Here is a 22,786-nt window from a genome sequence, read left to right as displayed (position 1 = left end):
TGCTATGAAACAGTTTACAGTCTGATGAAGGAATCAGGGAGTTATTGTCAATACTCATTGCTTTGGTGATATCACCTTTCTCACTTCTTAAATTGCTTTCTTGTAATTCCTAAACATCTCCATTTTTTCTCCCCCAAGTTAAATTTTCTTTCATTTATTCATTCAGACATTCATTCATTCATTTTCTTCATCAAAGAGGTTCTTATAACCATCATTTTATTATACTCATTAATAAAGCAGTACTGCCTTTTTTAAAACCTCTGTGAACTTATATACTGCCTATATCTCCTATGATTTTTCTTCTTTCCTACCTTTATTCTTTCTTTATTATTTTTCTTCTGTCTGAACTTACTTTCCCTCTATCTTATACCTCCAGTATCCAAATTTTTCAAGACCTCAAAGGTTTAGTTAAAATGTCATTCTTTATAACCCCCTCACATTTGCCTAGATACTACACATTGGGAATTTTTTCTTCTCCTGAAAGCCAATATTATGATTTAGGTCATACATAGTATACTAGTTACTTCATTTTTTTTTTTTTTGTGGTACGCGGGCCTCTCACTGTTGTGGCCTCTCCCATTGCGGAGCACAGGCTCCGGACGTGTAGGTTCAGTGGCCATGGCTCACAGGCTGCTCCGCAGCATGTGGGATCTTCCTGGACCGGGGCACGAACCCATGTCCCCTGCATCGGCAAGCAGACTCTCAACCACTGCGCCACCAGGGAAGCCCATAGTTACTTCATTTTTAATTAGACTTTCCATGTGTGTGAGTGTGGAGTGTGGATGTACATGTCTTTCTTGTGTATGTATCTCTATGGGCAACATCTGTCTGATCTTCTTTATTTCCCCTCTGTGGGAAATGTTCTCTGTGACAGTTCAATATTATATTTTAAATTTAGTTGGTACTCAGTACAGTTTATTGAGCAAATAGATATATGGTCCTCATTATTTTTTTCACTGTATTCTGAAATTCTCAATTCTGTCAAATTGAGTTCACAAGTTATAATTGGGAGATTAGAATTGGCTCCCATTAATCCTTACAGCTATATTTCACACAAAGAGAATTTTTCATGTGCCCAATGTTGGTCATTTATATGTGTCTCACTTATTTTGTTGTACCCCTTCTGTAACAGAAATCAGATGAAATAAATTAATATGCTAACTTGTTTCATAATGTCTATGCTCCTTTTTCCATTTCCCACAAAAACTTTTTCTCTATTTGAATACATAAAATTAAAATTTTAAATTATGATATCTCTATCCCAAGGAATGTTATGTATCTATTAAAACTGACAGTAAGACCATGTATCATAAATACATAATATGTGTTTATGATATTATAACCAAGGGGATGTATGAACTGTTATCATAATGTGCTGTGTTACAACTACATAAAGAAAATGTCTGAGGGAAGCATTTAGGAGAAAACACTCAAATGATATCAATAAATGTTTGTAATGGTAGATATATGTGCAGTTTTTTTATGTCCTTTCCTTATGTTGGAATATTTATGATGGGATGCTACTTTTATACTTATAAAAGTAAAGTTAAAGTAATAGTAATGCCTCCTCATTTTGAAAAATAGACCAATTTACTATTCAAAACACTGAAACTTTTCATAAGAAAATATAAGAAAGTAAAATAATAGATTCACTAAATTGGTCTTAAATACAGGCCACTTTATAGAAGACTCACAGAATTTAAACTTATAGGTGCTCTCCTCATTCCAATGCCTGGGACCTACCTTGGCTTCTTGTACTGAGTGAATTCCTCAAATCCATTGCAACTAAAACTCCTGTTGATATTGTAGAGGACCCCAAGTAATCAGAATATATATGTGATATGATATAAATATGTATCAAGTCTCAACAGCAACAAATTTTAGTCATCACACTATGATGCTTATTTTGGAAACCAGCAATAATTTTTTATTGACCTATGTAAATGAATTTTGGATTGCCTCTAGCTCTGGCCAAATAACCACATATGAATCCCAAGGGTTTCAGTAACGTATACTCAAAGAAAGGAAAAAATATCATCACCAACTGTGCTGGTAACATAAATAAAAGAGTATGTCCCATTAATAAGCTCAAATTAAATAACAATTTTGAGATGTATAAGCACACTCTACCTGACATTCAATCACTCCAGACAAATTTTCTTTACAAATACACTATACTTAGGGAATGGCATAAATTTTGATTAAAATAACCTGATTAGTGTTAAATATTTGACAAATTATTTATTATAGCTTTTTGTTTATGACCCTCCTCAATTCTTATTAACAACTTCTGATGATATCTTTTTTATTCTGTATATAAAAAATAGAAATATATAAAAATTTAGGAGTACACAATAAAAACAGCTCTCAGCCAATCCAGTTCCCTAACTTAACCCTTATTCTTGTTATATATTCACAGTATATATAACAAAGTGCAGACTCAGAAGAGCAAATGGTATAAGTTCCAGAGTCCGAAGGCCTGAGAACCAGGAAAGCCAACGGTGTGAGCTCCAGTCCGACGGCAAGAAAAGACTGATGTCCTAGCTCAAGTAGTCAGGCCAGTAAAGTTCCCTTCTACTGAGCCTTTTTTGTTCTATTCAGGCCTTCAGTTGATTGGAAGAGAGCCACCCACGTTAGGGAGGGCAATTTTTCTGCCAATTCCAATGTTAATCTCGTCGAAAAACATTCTTACAAAGACAAAATAGTATTTAATCAAATATCTGGGCATGCCATGGTCCAGGAAAGTTGACACATAAAAGTAACTATTCACAATCAAAATCTTCCTGGCTTCTTAATCTTTGACTATGACTGTTATTTAACTATCATCTTTGGAAACCATTGTTTTTTGACCATTGTTTGAGCATTGTTCATGACATTATTGGCTTTGACCAAAAGTTAGCAACTGTACTTGGAAACAGAACTTTACTTCCCTGGCTTGTAACTTCAGGGATACCAAGTTCACACTTAGCTTCTAATTGCACTCCGTCTCTTCCTGCTGTTGGTTACTGCTGGACAATGGCTCCAAAAGAACTGATGCAGAGGTTTCTGTGCACCAATTAAATTATCTTAGCAAAAAATTGACAGCTTAAATAGCACTGAATATTATGGTATTAACCCATTATTCACCATTTTCACTTCCTGTTATAAAGTGCAATTTGACAAGGTTGGAGCCGGGAAGAAAACCAACCCAAGAATTGAGTTTGATGCGCCAAAAAAGATAAGGCCATGTCCAACATTAGACAGGATATAGGGAATCCATATTGTGTTTGAAAACACAGAAACCTTCACAAAATTGGGTATGAGAGGCAGATCACTGTACACTTGACACTTGAACAACACTTACCCTTTCAATGGCACAGATCCACGTATACAAGGATTTTTTTTCAATAAATACATACTACAGTACTACATGATCCTCAGAAGGTTGAATTTGTGGATGTGGAACTGCAGATATAGAAGGCCAACTGTAAAGTGATACATGAGTTTTCAGCTGCACAAGGGATAGGTCTCTAAATCCTACATTATTCAATGATCAGCTGTATTATCAACTCAGAGTGTGGGATTAACAGCATTATCACAGTCCAATCACTCCAAGATCATAAAACAAAATCTAACCAACTCCACTAACAACGGACTAGTAAATAAATAGTTTTGGTGATAAATAATTTTAACTTAAAATTAACATGTAAAAACTAAGATGATTATGAAATGTACAGGTTATGACATGAAAATATTAATAAATCATATTTAGAGGTATAGAAAAGGCAGAGAGAATTATTTTTCATAAGTAAAGGTACAATGAATTGTTGGCTTTTAATTCTGTTTCTTGGTTCAATGAAACAGAGTTGACCCTCCATACCCATGGATTCTGCATCTGTGGCTTCAACCAACTGTGGATCAAAAATATCCAAAAAAATTCCAGAAAGTTCCAAAAAGCAAAACTTGAATTTACTTGACCCCAACAACTATTTACATATTATTTACATTGTATTAGGTATTATAAGTAGTCTAGAGATGATTTAAAGTATACAGGAGGGTATACATAGGTTATGGTATTCATGGTGGTGGCGGGTGGGTGTCCAGGAACTGATCCCCTGCAGATACAGAGGGATGGCTGTAATTATGGTATAAAAATAATGGCTTTAGTTAAGTTGAAATCTTGATGGAATATTTACTTTTATATTAATTCCTGCCTAAATCTAAGCATGAAACATGGCTTGTTTTAATTGACATAATATCTTCCATTTTTAAGTTTAATCATTTCATGGAAACATTTTTCTTTAATTCTGAAATGTTACTTAACACTTCTAAAACACCTTTGAAAAGCAAAAGCAATGCATCTTGCAAATTCATTATTGCATTTGGTAGTTGGAAGAACAGTGCCTAATCATAAGAAGATAAAGAATTGCAGAGTAAAAACATAAATTAACTATGCATCTTTGTCAATTGACAACAAACCACCTGATTTTCTGGATTAACTGAATTGTTTTACTGCTTTGTCCTTCTATAGCCATACCTAATAGAGTCCTACATCTGTTCCCAGAGTGGTAAACTCATGTTTCAGAAGAAAAAAAAGCAGTGAGTAGAAGTATTAGGACAGAGATTTATTATTAGAACCTTGAAAATGAGTAGGGATATAAAATTTTCTAAGTCCCTTCCCTTTTTTACCTTACAACAACCTTCCTAGGTAAGGAAGACAAGTATTTATAAGACTTCTTAATATACTAATGAGATAACTGAGTGCTATGGGCAGACCTCTCAGTTACAGTTAAGAGATATAGTCTTGTGTTGATTCTGCCATAAACAAATTATTTGAATTTTTGACACCAAACTAATTTTTTACTTTTTCTGGCATCTCATTTGTAAAATGTAGGACAATGGTTCTTAGCGTATGGTATATGGACACTTGGGGTTACCCAGGACACCTTTAAGGAGAATGTGAGGCCAAAAGTATTTTTATAATAATGCTAAAATATTATTTACCCTTTTACTGTGTTGATATTTGCACTGATGGTACGAAAAACAATGGTGAGTAAAACTGCTGTTGCCTTATCACAAATCAAGGCAATAACACCCAACTGTACTAGTTTTCATCACTATGTTTTTGATGAAGCAATAAAAATTAATACAGTTTTAAGTTTCTGTCCTTAAGTATATTAAAAAATATATATTCTGTGTGATAAAATGATAACTACAATTAAAAACATTTCTTGGATACCCAAATTTGAAGACTGTCTTGAGGAACAGCAGTTAAGCAACTGTATGATGTACAAACTGAATGTTTTATTCATGGAATATTTTTACTTGGAAGAAGAACTGACTTAACAAACCACGGTTATTCAAAATCAGGCTTTTGGCAGATATTGTCTTGAAAAAAACAAAGTGAGACTGTCACTTCAGGGAAAACCATGGACAGTATTTGTTGTCAGTGACAAAATTAGAGTTTTCAAGCAAAAATTAGAATATTGGAAAACTGTGAGCTTGACACCTTCTCAATAAAGATTTTTCTGATGAGATAAATGGTGAGATCCATAAATGTGATTTTCAAAATATTGTATAATGAAATGTGTCACATTTGGAAGCTCTGCATCACTACAGTGAACAATATTTTTTAAATGACCAATGCATGATGTTACTAAATAATTTAACATAAAAGAATAACAAGTAGTCTTAACATAAAAAATATTCAATGAATATTGATGTTGTATTAGATTCCACATTGCAACTATTTAAAAATAACTACTAGTTGAGTTTTGATGTATTATCAAAGAAGAATATTCACAATTATCTCAAGGCTATTAATATTCTTCACATTTCTAACTATATATTCAGATAACGCTGAATCTTCTTTATGTATTTCAACCAAAACAACATTGTAATAAAATTAATGCAAAAGCAGATATGAGAATCCAACTCTTTTATTAAAGAAGACATTAGATTAACAAAAATGAGAAACAATGTTTCTTTTCCCACAATATTGAAAAATGTTTATCATAAAACATATGCCAATTATATTAACAGGTTTAACATGTTAATAGGTTTATGTTAGTGGCTTTATCAGGAGTTGGAAAATTATAGTTCCTGGACCAAATCCAGTCTTAAGGCTACATCTAGCCTGCCTGCTTTTTTTGTAAAGTTTTCTTTGGAATAGAGTCATACTCATTACATATTGTCTATGGCTGCTTTGGCAGTACAATAGCAGAGTTGAGTCATTACAAGAAAGACTTTACGGTCCATAAAGCCAAAAGTATTTACTATCTGTCCCTTTACAGAAAATGTATGCTAATCCCTCAGTTTATTATTATCTTTAAATAAATTAATACACAGTTTTTAAAAAATTATGTTTTAATTTCCAAGATCATAAATATCAAGAGATATAACTTTGCATACATAAAAGTTCTTTGAAGTTCTTAATAATTTCTAAGAGCTTGAAAGGATCCTGGGATCTCAAAACTGGAGAAACACTGACCTAAGCAACCAGAATACATCTTATCTTTTTGGAACACAACAGGTCCTCAATAACCATCAGTTTCCTTTCCAAAACTATCTCACAGTTCATAGGCTGACTGTCCCTTGGCAAAAGGCCACTGCTCCTCTCTAATAAGCATAACTCTCCTTCAAGGTTCCAGAGGCTCCTTCCTCTTCTTGTCTCTTTGAGCCTTAGGGTAATGACAGCACTGCTGCTATTTGCTCAGAGTCCTGTACTATTCCTTGTGATTCCTCCAAACTCCACCCACATCTTTGTTACTAATCCTCTTGATAATAATCTCAATTATTTCATTTGAATGTGCCTGATATATTTCCTTTGGGACTCCAAGTAACTAACCAACAAATGAACTAACTAGTTAACTATATTCTCCATATCTCATTTAATAAACACAGCAAATATGAAATGTGTACCTTTTTGTTCTTATTTTACAGAATTGGAAAATAAGACACACGAAGTTTAAATAATTATCTGTAGGACATTAATTCGTATGTGAATCCAGAATTATAATGCAGGCAGTCTCACTGAAGACTTTAGGAAATCAACCTCCAAATAACTGTCATTCTGTTAAATAGAAATTTTACTTATTTATATATCAACCATATTATTAACCTTAGAAATAAATAATTAATTGGATTTTTATGACCACAGTATCAGCATACATCAACAACACATAACTGTATTTTCCAGTATACTGCGTGCTGGGTGTTATGGCTTTCCATTTTCCATGTATCACTAGTAGTATAATATAACAAGAAAAAAGAGCTACAGAATATGTTACTTTATAACATGAACTATGGTATCTGCAGTAACAAAATATCTGTCTTTCTGGTCTGCTATGGCACTTATGGTTTATTACTAGGCCTGAATGTGAACTTTCCAACTTCCTACATTTTTTCAGCTTATCGCTACAGTATTTGCATACTACATCAAAGCAAATTTTATCCTATCTCTGTTTTGTTTTTATATCTAGCATTACTACATAGGTTGCAGGAAAGATAAGTAACTTATTGATTTACAAAACCCAAGGGATAATGTCCCTTATTACACTGGCAAATGAAAACACTTCAGCTGATAAATGCTTCACCGTAAACCAAAAGACCCATTTATCATTTCAACTGGTGAGTTTTGCACTATACCAGAAATATGTTTGCTTCTGGCAGTTAATGTGTAAGCAGTGTATTCACGGGGAAATCTCTGTGCTTTCTCCTGACAGCATCATGACTTTCTTCTTTTCCATTACATTTTTAGTCACAATCATTTTAAAGTATAAATTCCAAGTGAACACCCGAGTTCCTACAAAAAATGTTATATTCATATAATCATTCTTCACATCCTCAATTTAACTCAGAACAGTTTTAAACATAGGGCTAGAAGGTTGCCTTTCCTCTGCTATGATTTCAAGTGTCCTAAAATAGTTCCTTATTCATTCCTCCCACATTCCTCACCTGCCAGTTTTATGAATATTTCATTCTTTAACCATAAGGCAAAACCTTTCCTCCTACATCCTGAGCTAAAGCTAAAAATGCAGACTCCTCAGGAGAGGAAACACTATAAATTAAATTCATACTCAGGTGCCAATGACTGATATAAAACCATTTCCCAGGCAGTAGATTTTGACATGAGAGTCCTAAGGGACTACTCCAAAAGGGGTGAAGAGTAAGGGGCCACAGAGTAAATAAAAGCCTCATAAAAAGGGATGTCTGAGGTCAACTCCACATCATGACATGATGCAATATTTCCCAAACTTGCCTGGTGTTTGAAAAAAAACCTACAATGAATTTTGTTAAAATCTGAGCTTCCTGGCCTTACTTCAGAAATATCAAATCAGAATTTCCAAAGAAGAAGCCTGAGAATTTTAAATTGTACCCATGAGGATTTTTTTAATCAGGCAATTTTTGGAAACTTTGCTGTAGTGAAGATGGGAAATTGATTCTGTTTGCACCTAGCAATGTGGTCTTGATGGTGTCATTTAATCTCTCTTTTTCTAAATTGTATTACTAAGAAATATTGATAATAATTCTTAATTCACATAGTTGTCATGAGAATTAAGTGAAGTAATACATATAAAAGTACCTGGAAATCAGTAAGCACCTATAACAATCCCCTTTCTTTGCCTCTGTCATAGCTTTGTCACAAATTATCATGATCACCAGTGCTTGGTCTGCTACTGCAAACTCTGTGGAGGGATGGGCACTCACAAGAGGCTCTCTGAGGGCTTAAATTACAAAAAAAGGCTCATTACTAACTTGTTATTTGAGATGGATAGGGTAAGTGTCATCATCTACATGGTCATAACATAGTTCCACAGGCTTCAATTGGTCATGTTAATACTTTTTCCAACTCATTTTAGAACATGGAGTAGCACAAACTAACAGCATGTGAAATTCAATTTACTCACAACTGGTTGGCTCTTTGAGGGTAGATTTAACCTGTCACTTCCTTTGGTATTTTCTTTTGAAAAATTAAATGAGAGCTTCAGAGAGCAACACACATACATAAAAATCTAAATAGACACAGGTGAAAGTCCTCCTTGTGTGACTTAAGAAAAGTCCAACACAGCCAAAAAGAAGCAGTTTTAAGTCCAGAAGCAGCCTAAGCCTGGCCCTGGTGATAACGGAGACAATGTCCTTGTACTATTGCTTGCACAAAGCAGGCATTTGGTAAATTCTACTGACAGATTGAACAGACAGGGATACTAATCAGTCTGGCACAGTGGCCCATTTTCCTGAGCTTTCACATTTAACCATGTAATATTTAGCCATGCACAATTCTTCTGTTTCTTAGCAGTTTTTAAGCTCTTAGAAGGTAAAAATGTTGAGTTCATCTTTGTATCATCTATTATAGCACCTTATTCATAGTACGTGCTAAAGGAACTTTGTTGAATTGGTTCAAAGTAGCCTACATGCGGTTATTTTATTTATTGTTTACTGATATTTGTGAACTGTGCATTGTATCACTTTTATTTAACAAACTCAGTTTAATTCAACAATTATTATTATCCTATCCTATATTTTTGTTTCCCAAGTACAAACAGAAGCTTTTTGGGTGCTATGTTTATAATACAACTTTCCAGATGAAAAGCACTTTATGCCTGATATGTCCCATGTTGGAAACTGGTGAAGCTGAGATGATATTTTCAGTCTTCTGATATGATATATATTCCAGTGTGATATTTATTTCATGATGATGTAAAGCATTGAGATAAAAAACTGGAGAGAATGCAGATCTACCCCTTTAAATGGAAAATGGAGGAAATAAACAAGTATGTGTGTCTACCACATTCCAAACTCTTGTATTCACACATATATTATGATGTTACACCTTCATCTTAATTCTAAGAGGTAAAAATTATTGTCCTCATTTTGCATAAAAGAAAATAGGGGCTCTGAGAAGTAGCTTGAATCAAATTACATAGTTAACACTACAGTTGGGACTGAACACTAGATCTGCCCTATTCCAAAAACAAATCTCTTTGAATTATGGTTTTCTCTGGGTATATGCCCAGTAGTGGGATTGCTGGGTCATATGGTAGTTCTTTTTTTAGATTTTTAAGAAATATCCATATTGTTCTCCACAGTGACTGTATCAATTTACATTCCCACCAACAATGCATGAGGGTTCCCTTTTCTCCACACCCACTCCAGCATTTACTTTTTGTAGATATTTTGATGATGGCGGTTCTGACCGGTGTGAGGTGATACCTCATTGTAGTTCTGATTTGCATTTCTCTAATAACTAGTGATGTTGAGCATCTTTTCATGTATTTGTTGGCCATCTATATGTCTTCTTTGGAGAAATGTCTATTTAGGTTTTCCACCCATTTTTGATTGGGTTTGTTGTTTGTTTTTTGATATTGAGCTGCATGAGCTGTTTGTATATTTTGGAGATTAATCTTTTGTCAGTTGCTTCATTTGCAAATATTTTCTCCCATTCTGAGGGTTTTCTTTTCATCTTGTTTATAGTTTCCTTTGCTCTTTAAATTTAATTAGGTCCCATTTGTTTTTTTTTTTGTTGTTGTTATTCTCATTACTCTAGGATGTGGGTCAAAAAAGATCTTGCTGTGATTTATGTCAGATAGTGTTCTGCCTATGTTTTCCTCTAAGAGTTTTATAGTGTCTGGCCTTACATTTAGGTCTTTAATCCATTTTGAGTTTATTTTTGTGTATGGTGTTAGGGAGTGTTCTAATTTCATTCTTTTACATGTAGTTGTCCAGTTTTCTCAGCACTACACATGCACCCCAAAGTTCACAAAAGAACTATTTACAATAGCCAAGTCATAGAAGCAACCTAAATGTCCATCAACAGAGGAATGGATAAAGAAGATGTGGTACATATTTACAATGGAATATTACTCAGCCATGAAAAGGAATGAAATTGGGTCATTTGTAGAGACATGGATGGATCTAGAGACTGTCATACAGAATGAAGTAAGTCAGACACAGAAAGATAAATATAGTATATTAACATCACTTGGGAATACAATATGTTGCAATACCTTATTTATAACTTAATATATAAGTTGACTGAGGTTTATCTGTGAATATAGCACTGTGAGGAGAGAGTGACTTCACCCAACTCAATCTTCTGGTTTCAGGAATATGATTTTTTTAATGGCATTGTATTTCACATGGAAAAACATTTTCACAGATTTGTTTTTGAATGCCATGCACAGAAGAAAAAACAACCATGAATAATGTGCCATTAATATCTTTTTATCTAAACCCATTTAGAAACATGTCTCCTCCAAAATATGCCCCAATATTTCATGCTATTAAACTTAGATTAAAATATTGATGAAAAATGAAATAGGAGAAAAGTAACTAACAACAAGATCGTTAATTCTGATTTAAGCACATAAGCAGATGTAGTAGGGAGGAGTCTAGACTGGAATAAGTTCCATATGGGATGCTTATGTCAATAAAAACCTTTGAAGAGTTAGTGGCAAGTGAAACCCCAGCTCTTTGAGCTGAACATTTTTAATTTCTCTACTAATAAAACATAGTTGGCCAGAGAGCAAAAGAATGCAAAATTATTAGATTTTAATAAATTAAAAAAATTAACCAGTGAGGTAAAATAACTTTAAAAGTAACTAAAGAAATGTGGAAAATATGTGACTTCACTACGTCAAACTATAAGTTAGTGTCAAAGCAGGCCTAGGAATTACTGCCAGTTTAATGGTGAGGATTAGGTGTTCTAGATTAATTTTAGACTAATAATACACATATATAATTAATTTTAGTATTAAAATAATCTTTTACTCTTTGATTTACTTATTATAGCTAAACTATTTCAGAATGAAATAATATAGCAAGTGCACAAATTCTTCATCATTAGTCATTTACTTTGTATATCATTGAGCTTTATTTTGAACATTTTGATTGTTTCATGCATCATGGACCTCAGTATAACTAATTTGTCCCCAAAACATGAAATTTAAGTATTTATTAACTATTTTTGCTTTGAATAGAAAATTATGTAAATAAAATAGACATTTTCCCTTTTGTGACATTGATGATTTCAGATTTTACTTTACAATACTGTTCATTCTACCAAAAAAAATATCAAGTAGAATGAGTTGGAGGAATGAGCTTTTTAATTTTCACTTCAAATATATCACAAATCTTTTCAATACTTTTACAGATTTGGCTGCTGCCTTTGAAGCCACACATGTACACATACATCTTTCTCTCTTTCTCTCTCTCTCTCTCTCTCTCTCTCTCACACACACACACACACACACACACACTCAAAGCCTAACCTTTCCCTGCTAGCCTGACATTCTTATCCAGAAATGTTCATCTGGGTTATGGCATTGTCTTCATGTGATACCTGCTATAATGAGCATGTATGCCATGAGAAGGATGGACATGCTGAGTTATTAGAATATATCAATAAAAAATGAATATTTTGCAAGAGATCAAAGACTTGTGTCTGTAGCACAAGAACAAACAGTGTCATGGCTTTTTGTGTTGAGAACTGAGACTTGTGATATTTTGCTTGCTCAGAGAAATGTCTTAGTTGGGCTGGACTGTCCAAGATAAGCCCCACTGGAGGAAGCACTAGGCTACTTAAGTACAAAGAATATCAGGAAAGGAGAGACCACAAAAATTATTCAAAGAAGAATTTTAAATATTAGGCATATGGATGGAGCTCTAACAGAAGCAAACCCCTATTTCACAACTTTGACACAAGCTGACCATGGCAGATTCTGTTCAGTGCCTTGATTGTTGAACCTCGTCTGAACCTCAGACTTCTGCCTGAAGATTTCCCACTTCAACAAACACAAAACCTAATAGATTGTGGAGAGGAGCTTCAAGATGGTGGAAGAATAAGAAGCGGAGATCACCTTCCTCTCCACAAATACATCAGAAATACATCTACATGAGGAACAACTCATAGAACACCTACTGAACGCTGACAGAAGACCTCGGACCTCCCAAAAGGCAAGAAACTCCCCACGTACCTGGGTAGGGCAAAAGAAAAAAGAAACAACAGAGACAAAAGAATAGGGATGGGACCTGCACCAGTGGGAGGGAGCTGTGAAGGAGTAAAGGTTTCCACACACTAGGAAGCCCCCCCCCCCAGGCAGAGACTGCAGGTGGCAGAGTGGGGAAGCTTTGGAGCCACGGAGGAGAGCACAGCAACAGGGGTGCAGAGGGCAAAGCAGAAATTCCCACACAGAGGATCAGTGTTGACCAGCACTCACCAGCCTGAGAGGCTTGTCTGCTCACCCATCGGGACAGACAGGGCCTGAGATCTGAGAGTCGGGCTTCGGAGGTCAGACCCCAGGGAGAGGACTGGGGTTGGCTGCGTGAACACAGCCTGAAGGGGGCTAGTGCGCAACGGCTAGCAGGGAGGGAGTCCAGGAAAAGGTCTGGACCTGCTGAAGAAGCAGGAGACATTTTTCTTTTCTGTTTCCTGGTGCGCGAGGAGAGGGGATTAAGAGCACCACTTAAAGGAGCTCCAGAGACAGGCACAAGCCGCGGCTATCAGCGTGGACCCCAGAGATGGGCGTGAGACGCTAAGGCTGCTGCTGCTGCCACCAAGAAGCCTGTGTGCAAGCACAGGTCACTCTCCACACCGTCCCCCCCAGGACCCTGTGCAGCCCACTACTGCCAGGTCCCGGGATCCAGGGACAACTTCCCCGGGAGAATGCACGGCGCACCTCAGTCTGATGCAACGTCACGCCGGCCTCTGCGGCCACAGGCTCGCCCCGCATCTGTACCCCTCCCTCCCCACTGCCTGAGAGAGCCAGAGCCCCCGAATCAGCTGCTCCTTTAAACCCACCCTGTCTGAGCGAAGAACAGAAGCCCTCAGGCGACACACAGACATAGGCGAGTCCAAATCCAAAGCTGAAACCCAGAAGCTGTGCGAACAAAGAAGAGAAAGGGAAATCTCTCCTAGCAGCCTCAGGAGCAGGGGGTTAAATCTCCACAATCAAATTGATGTACCCTGCATCTGTGGAATACCTGAATAGACAATGAATCATCCCAAATTGCGGAGGTAGACTTTGGGAGCAGAGATATATATATACATATATATATATATATATATATATAAATTTTTCCCCCTTTTTCTCTTTTTGTGAGTGTGTATGTGTATGCTTCTGTGTGTGATTTTTGTCTGTATAGCTTTGCTTTAACCATTTGTCCTAGGGTACTTTCCGTCCAGTTTTTGTTTATGTTTGTTTAGTTTTACTTTTTAAATTTTTTTCTTATAAATATTTTTATTTAAATAACTTTATTTTATTTTATCTTCCTTCATTCTTTCTTTTTCTATTTTTTATCCCTTTTATTCTGAGCCATGTGGATGAAAGGCTCTTGGTGCTCCAGCCAGGTGTCAGGGCTGTGCCTCTGAGGTGGGAGAAACAACTTCAGGACACTGGCCCAGAAGAGACCTCCCAGCTCCACGTAATATCAAAGGGCGAACATTTCCCAGTGATCTCCATCTCAACGCCAAGACCCAGTTTCACTCAACGACCAGCAAGCTACAGTGCTAGACACCCTATGCCAAACAATTAACAAGACAGGAAAACAACAGCATTCATTAGCAGATAAGCTGGCTAAAAACATAATAAGGCCACAGACACACCAAAACACACTACAAGACATGGTCCTGCCCACCAGAAAGACAAGATCCAGCCTTATCCACAAGAACACAGGCACTAGTCCCCTCCATCAGGAAGCCTACACAACCCACTGAAACAACTTTAGCCACTGTAGACAGACACTAAAAACAACAGGAACTACAGACCTGCAGCCTGTGAAAAGGAGACCACAAACACAATAAGTTAAGCAAATGAGAAGACAGAAAAACACACAGCAGATGAAGGAGCAAGGCCAAAACCCACCAGACCTAACAAATGAAGAGGAAATAGGCAGTCTACCTGATAAAGTAATTAGAAAAGTGATGGTAAAGATGATCCAAAATCTTGGAAATACAATAAAGAAAATACAAGAAATGTTTAACAAGGACCTAGAAGAACTAAAGAGCAAACAAACAACGATGAACAACACAATAAATGAAATTAAAAATTCTCTAGAAGGGATCAATAGCAGAATAACTGAGGCAGAAGAAAGGATAAGTGACCTGGGAGATAAAATAGTGGAAATAATTACTGCAGAGCAGAAAAAAGAATGAAAAGAACTGAGGACAGTCTCAGAAACCTATGGGACAATTTTAAACACACCAACATTCGAATTATAGGGGTCCCAGAAGAAGAAGAGAAAAAGAAAGGGCCTGAGAAAGTATTTGAAGAGATTATAGTGGAAAACTTCCCGAATATGAGAAAGGAAAGAGTTAATCAAGTCCAGGAAGCACAGAGAGCCCCATACAGGATAAATCCAAGGAGAAACATGCCAAGACACATATTAATCAAAGTATCAAAAATTAAATACAAAGAAAAAATATTAAAGTAGCTAGGAAAAAACAACAAATAACACACAAGGGAATCCCCATAAGGTTAACAGCTGATCCTTCAGCAAAACTCTGCAAGCCAGAAAGGAGTGGCAGGACATATTTAAAGTGATGAAGGAGAAAAAATTACAACCAAGATTACTCTACCCAGCAAGGATCTCATTCAGATTTGATGGAGAAAATAAAATCTTTACAGACAAGCAAAAGCTAAGAGAATTCAGCACCACCAAACCAGCTTTACAACAAATGCTAAAGGACTTTCTCTAGTTACAAAACACAAGTGAAGGAAAAGACCTAAAATAAAAAACCCAAAACAATTAAGAAAATGGTAATAGGAAAATACATATCAATAATTACCTTAAATGTAAATGGATTAAATGCTCCAACCAAAAGACGTAAAGTGGCTGAATGGATACAAAAATAACACCCCTATATATGCTGTCTACAAGAGACCCACTTTAGACCTAGGGACACATACAGACTGAAAGTGAGGGGATGGAAAAAGATATTCCATGCAAAGGGAAATCAAAAGAAAGCTGGAGTAGCAATCCTCATATCAGAAAAAACAGACTTTAAAATAAAGACTATTACAAGAGACAAAGAAGGACACTACCTAATGATTAAGGGATAGATCCAAGAAGAAGACATAACAATTGCAAATATTTATGCACCCAATATAGGAGCACCTCAATATAAAAAGCAAATGCTAACATCCATAAAAGGGGAAATCGAGGGCTTCCCTGATGGTGCAGTGGTTGGGAGTCCACCTGCAGATGCAGGGGGAATGGGTTCATGCCCCAGTCCGGGAGGATCCCACATGGAGTGGGGTGGCTGGGCTCGTGAGCCATGGTCAATGAGCCTGTGCATCCGGAGCCTGTGCTCCACGACGGGAGAGGCCACAACAGTGAGAGGCCCGTGTACTGCCAAAAAAACAAACAAAAAACCAAACCTATTCTTTAAAAAAAAAAAGGGGAAATCGACAGTAACACAATCATAGTCGGGGACTTTAACACCCCACTTTCACCAATGGACACATCATCCAAAGTGAAATAAATAAGGAAACACAAGCTTTCAATGAAACATTAAACAATGTGGACTTAATTGATATTTATAGGACATTCCATCCAAAAAAAAACAGAATACACATTTTTTTTCAAGTGCTCACGGTATATTCTCCAGGATAGATCATATCTTCAGTCACAAATCTAGCCTTGGTAAATTTAAGGAACATTGAAATCATATCAAGTATCTTTTTGGACCACAAATCTATGAGACTAGCATTCTAGTCTCAAACACATGGACTATTTAATAACCAAGAGGACAGGGAAGAAATCAAAGAGGAAATAAAAAATACCTAGAAACAAATGAGATTGAAAACATGATGAACCAAAACCTATGGGATGCAGCAAAAGCAGTTCTAAGAGGGAAGTTTATAGCAATAAAATCCTACCTTAAGAAACAAGAAACATTTCTAATAAAAAACTTAATCTTACACCTAAAGCAATTAGAGAAAGAAGAATAAAATAATCCCAAAGTTAGCAGAAGGAAAGAAATCATAAAGTTCAGATCAGAAACAAATGAAAAGGAAATGAAGGAAATGATAGCAAAGATCAATAAAACTAAAAGCTGGTTCTTCAAGAAGATAAACAAAATTGATAAAACATTAGCCAGACTCATCAAAAAAAAAAAAAGGGAGAAGACTCAAATCAATAGAATTTGAAATGAAAAAGGAGAAGTAACAACTGACATTGCAGAAATACAAAGGATCATGAGAGATTACTACAAGCAACTAGATGCCAATAAAATGGACAACCTGGAAGAAATGGACAAATTCTTAGAAATGCACAACCTTCCGATACTGAACCAGGAAGAAATAGAAAATATGAACAGACAAATCCAAGCACTGAAATTGAAACTGATTAAAAATCTTCCAACAAACAAAAGCCCAGGACCACATGACTTCACAAGGGAATTCTGTCAAACATTTAGAGAAGAGCTAACACCTACCCTTCTCAAACTCTTCCAAAATATAGCAGAGAGAGGAACACTCCCAAACTCATTCTACGAGGCCACCATCACCGTGATACCAAAACCAGAAAAAGATGTCACAAAGAAAGAAAACTACAGGCCAATACGACTGATGAGCATAGATGCAAAAATCCTCAACAAAATACTAGCAAACAGAACCTAACATCACCATAAAAGGATTATACACCATGAACAAATGGGGTTTATCCCAGGAATGCAAGGATTCTTCAATAAACACAAATCATTCAATGTGATACACCATATTAACAAATTGAAGGAGAAAAAACATATGATCATCTCAATCGATGAAGAGAAAGTGTTTGACAAAATTCAACACCCATTTATGATAAAAACCCTGCAGAACGTAGGCATAGAGGGAACTCTCCTCAACAGAATAAAGGCCATATATGACAAACCCACAGCCAACGTCGTCTTCAATGGTGAAAACTGAAACCACTTCCACTAAGATCAGGAACAAGACAAGGTTGCCCACTCTCACCACCTTATTCAACATAGTTTTGGAAGTTTTAGCCACAGCAATCAGAGAAGAAAAAGAAGTAAAAGGAATCCCAATAGGAAAAGAAGAAATAAAGCTGCCAGTGTTTGCAGATGACATGATACTATATATAGAGAATCCTAAAGATGCTACCAGAAAACTACTAGAGCTAATCAGTGAATTTGGTAAAGTAGCAGGATACAAAATTGATGCACAAAATTCTCTAGTATTCCTATACACTAATGAAAAATCTGAAGGTGAAATTAAGAAAACACTCCCATTTACCACTGCAACAAAAAAATAAAATATCTAGTAATAAACCTACCTAACATGATAAAGAAAAAACAGTATGCATAAAATCATAAGACTGATGAAAGAAATTAAAGATTAAATAGATGGAGAGATATACCATGTTTTTGGATTGGAAGAATCAACATTGTGAAAATGACTCTGCTATCCAAAGCAATCTACAGATTCAATGCAATCCCTATCAAACTACCACTGGCATTTTTCACAGAACTAGAACAAAAAAATTCAAAATTTGTATGGAAACACAAAAGACCCCAAATAGACAAAACATTCTTGAGAAAGAAAAACGGAGCTGGAGGAATCAGGCTCCCTGTCTTCAGAATATACTACAGAGCTACAGTAATTAATACAGTATGCTATCGGCACATAAACAGAAATATAGATCAACGGAAAAGGATAGAATGCCCAGAGATAAACCCTCACATGTATGGTCACCTTATCTTTGATAAAGGAGGCAAAAATATACAGTGGAGAAAAGACAGTCTCTTGAGTAAGTGGTGCTTCTAAAACTGGACAGGTACATGTCAAAGTATGAAATTAAAACACTCCCTAACAGCATACACAAAAATAAACTTAAAATGGATTAAAGACCTAAATGTAACGCCAGACATTATCAAACTCTTAGAGGAAAACATAGGCAGAACACTCTATGACATAAATCACAGCAGGATCCTTTTTGACCCACCTCCTGGAGAAATGGAAATAAAAACAAAAATAAATGGGACCTAATGAAACTTCAAAGCTTTGGCACAGCAAAGGTAACCATAAACAAGATGAAAAGACAACCCTCAGAATGGGAGAAAATATTTGAGAATGAAGCAACTGACAAAGCATTAATCTCCAAAATTTTCAAGCATCTCATGCAGCTCAATATCAAAAACACAAACAACCCAATCCAAAAATGGGCAGAAGATCTAAATAGACATTTCTCCAAAGAAGGTATACAGATTGCCAACAAACACATGAAAGAATGCTCAACATCATTAATCATTAGAGAAATGCAAATCAAAACTGCAATGAGATATCATCTCACACCAGTCAGAGTGGCCATCATCAAAAAATCTAGAAACAATAAATGCTGGAGAGGGTGTGGATAAAAGGAAACCCTCTTGCTCTGTTGGTGGGAAGGTAGATTGATACAGCCACTATGGAGAACAGTATGGCAATTCCTTAAGAATCTAAAAGGAGAACCACCATATGACTCAGCATTCCCACTACTGGGCATATACCCTGAGAAAACCATAATTCAAAAAGAGTCATGTACCAAAATGTTCATTGCAGCTCTGTTTACAATAGCCAGGACATGGAAGCAACCTAGGTGTCCATCAACAGATGAATGGATAAAAAAGATGTGGCACATATATATAATGGAGTATTACTCAGCCATATAAAGAAACGAAATTGAGTTATTTGTAGTGAGGTGGATAGACCTAGAATCTGTCATACAGAGTGAAGTAAGTCAGAAAGAGAAAAACAAATACCATATGGTAGAACATATATATAGAATCTAAGAAAGAAAGAAAAAAAAAACAGATCATGAAGAACCTAGGGGCAAGAAGGGAATAAAGACACAGACCTACTAGAGAATGGACTTGAGGATAAGGAGAGGGGAAAGGGTAAGCTGTGACAAAGTGAGAGAGAGGCATGGACATATATACACTACAAAATGTAAAATAGATAGCTAGTGGGAAGCAGCCGGATAGCACAGGGAGATCAGCTCGATGCTTTGTGATCACCTAGAGGGGTGGAATAGGGAGGGTGGGAGGGAGGGAGACACAAGAGGGAAGAGATATGGGAACATATGTATATGTATACCTGATTCCCTTTGTTGTAAAGCAGAAACCAAGACACCATTGTGAAGCAATTATACTCCAATAAACATGTTAAAAAAACAACTAACAAACTATAGCTGTTGAGTACCTGTGAAGAATGCTTATTAAGAGGTTTGTCAGGGGACTTGAAAAAAACCACCTTTTGACTAAATGAATAAATGATTTCCAAAAACAATGTAATTTCATCAACCACATATTTAATATATGGAAATTCAACAATTTGCTAGTTGAAGGAGGGAAAGATGCCTGTGTGTTCATGCACACACACATGCAAACACACAAATACACACTTAAATGATCTGGGCCATTCTCCCTGCTAATCTACTCAGTGTTTACAGACCTACTGAGCATATATGGGAAATTAGAGTACATCCTTTCTTCAATTGGTAGCAATGTTTATAAACCTTACAGAGAGATAGTGATTTTTACTTGGTGTTGAAATGTTTTTTGTTTTTGTTTTCGTGTTTTTCTTTCTTTCTTTGTGTGTGTGTGTGTGTGTGCATATTTTTCTAACATGACCCATCTAATCCATTTCAAACTCACCTGAAGAAATAGATCTCTTGTAACCATGGGGAAGGCTGGCTCTGTTGGACTTACTGAGAGATGTGGGCTCCCACAGGGAAGAGTCCTTGGAATTTTCAAAAGTATTTTTAATCACTTGTAATTGTATACATTTATTTTAATTTTAAAAAAATGTTAACAGTTTTATTGAGATGTTGAGAACAGAGAAATTTATCGAGACATAGTAAATTAGTGGTTGCTTACAAATGCATGGAGCAAATGGAGAGTGATAGTTAAGGGGTACAGGGTTTCTTTTTGAAGTGAAAAAAAATGTTCTAAAATTGTGGTTATGGTTGCACATACCTGTGAATATACTAAAATCCATGAAATCGTGTACCTTAAATTGGTCCACTGTATAGTATGTGAACTGTATCTCAATTTTATTTGAACAGAATGATATAATTTATGATCTCCTGTGACTGCCCACTTTCTTTTAGCACAATGGTTTCAACGCTTATCTATGTTGTAGCATTTCAGTGCTACGTTCCTTCATTCCTTTTTATAGCCAAATATTACTCCGTTGTATGGATATATGACATTTTCTCTTTTTTAAATTGGAGTACAGTTGATTTACAATATTATATTAGTTCAGGTGTAAAGCATAGTGATTCTGTATTTTTACAGATTATACTCCATTAAAAGTTATTACAAGATAAAGAAAAAAAAACCTAATAGATTCTATCTATTAAAAATCTTCCCTCTATATCTATATTTTTTCAATCCCTATTGCCAAAGTTTAGTCCTGAATATCACCATTTCTTACCAGGATTATGCCAATACAATCCTGAATGGTCTTCCCGCTTGTGACTTACAAAATATGATCTATTTTATACACTATTGTCCCCTTAAATAAACGGATGCCCTCAAGAGTAAACCCCCAAGCAATCCATAAGTATAAGGAAGAAAATATTAGAAAGCCTCTTGACTTAATTTTTTACAAACCTATGAGAAAAATACTACCTTTGCTACTACTTGGTGTTCACACAGACATCTATCCTCTCATTTGGTTTCTCAGGTTTTCACATGTCACCTGCATCAAGCAGGTATCTTCCCGGGAGGATAGGCCTTCAGCAACATAAAGGGGTCCCCGAGACACTGCACCTTCATTCTTATTTCCCTTACATTGCGTTACAACTAACACAGTGTCTATGTGTTCCATTAAATTATTACAGGATTTTATTGCCTAGCTTTAGGTAAAAATGTCACACAAGATAGACAGATGGCTTAAAGTTTCTTTCCTCAGAGCCTATGTTGTATTAGTGAAGTAAGCAGAAGCAACCACAGGAAGAAACAGTATGGATATTTTTCTTACACTTTGTGAGTGTACTAATGGAATTTAAGAAAAAAAAATGTCATGAAGAACCTAGGGGTAAAACAGGAATAAAGACACAGATCTACTAGAGAATGGACTTGAGGATATGGGGATGGGGAAGGGTAAGCTGTGACAAAGTGAGAGAGAGACATGGACATATATACACTACCAAACATAAGGTAGATAGCTAGTGGGAACCAGCCGCATAGCACAGGGAGATCAGCTCGGTGCTTTGTGACCGCCTGAAGGGGTGGGATAGGGAGGGTGGGAGGGAGGGAGACGCAAGAGGGAAGAGATATGGGAACATATGTATATATATATAACTGATTCATTTTGTTGTAAAGCAGAAACTAACACACCATTGTAAAGCAATTATACTCCAATAAAGATGTTAAAAAATAAAAGAAGTTATTATTTAGTTAAACTTTATTTCATTGTTAATTCACTCTTTAAAAGTTTTATAATGTATATATCTGTAGAATGGTATGTGTGTATATATCCACTCACACATACCCACATATACTATATTGAGGGGGAATGGACAAAATAATTTACTATTAGAGGTACAAGATCAAAAATATTTAAATACTGCAGCCAAAACCAGAGTGATGTTTCTAAAACACTACTATGATTACATCAGTCTTTTGCTTAAAACCTTCACATGCTTATCCAGTTTTTTTCAGGATGAAATCCAAACTTCTTACCATAGCCTGCATCAAATCATATTTTATGGCATGGGCCCCACTTACGTCTCCACATCACATCTATCTTTCACTTCATACACTAAATACTACATATTTTCTTATTCCTGCACATCATCTCCCAATGCCAAACACACACAT

This window comes from Stenella coeruleoalba, assembly GCF_951394435.1.
Source record: "Stenella coeruleoalba genome assembly, chromosome: 8".
Classification (NCBI taxonomy): domain Eukaryota; kingdom Metazoa; phylum Chordata; class Mammalia; order Artiodactyla; family Delphinidae; genus Stenella; species Stenella coeruleoalba.
The sequence above is the reverse complement of the archived record's forward strand: the minus strand, read 5'-3'. Positions refer to the sequence as shown.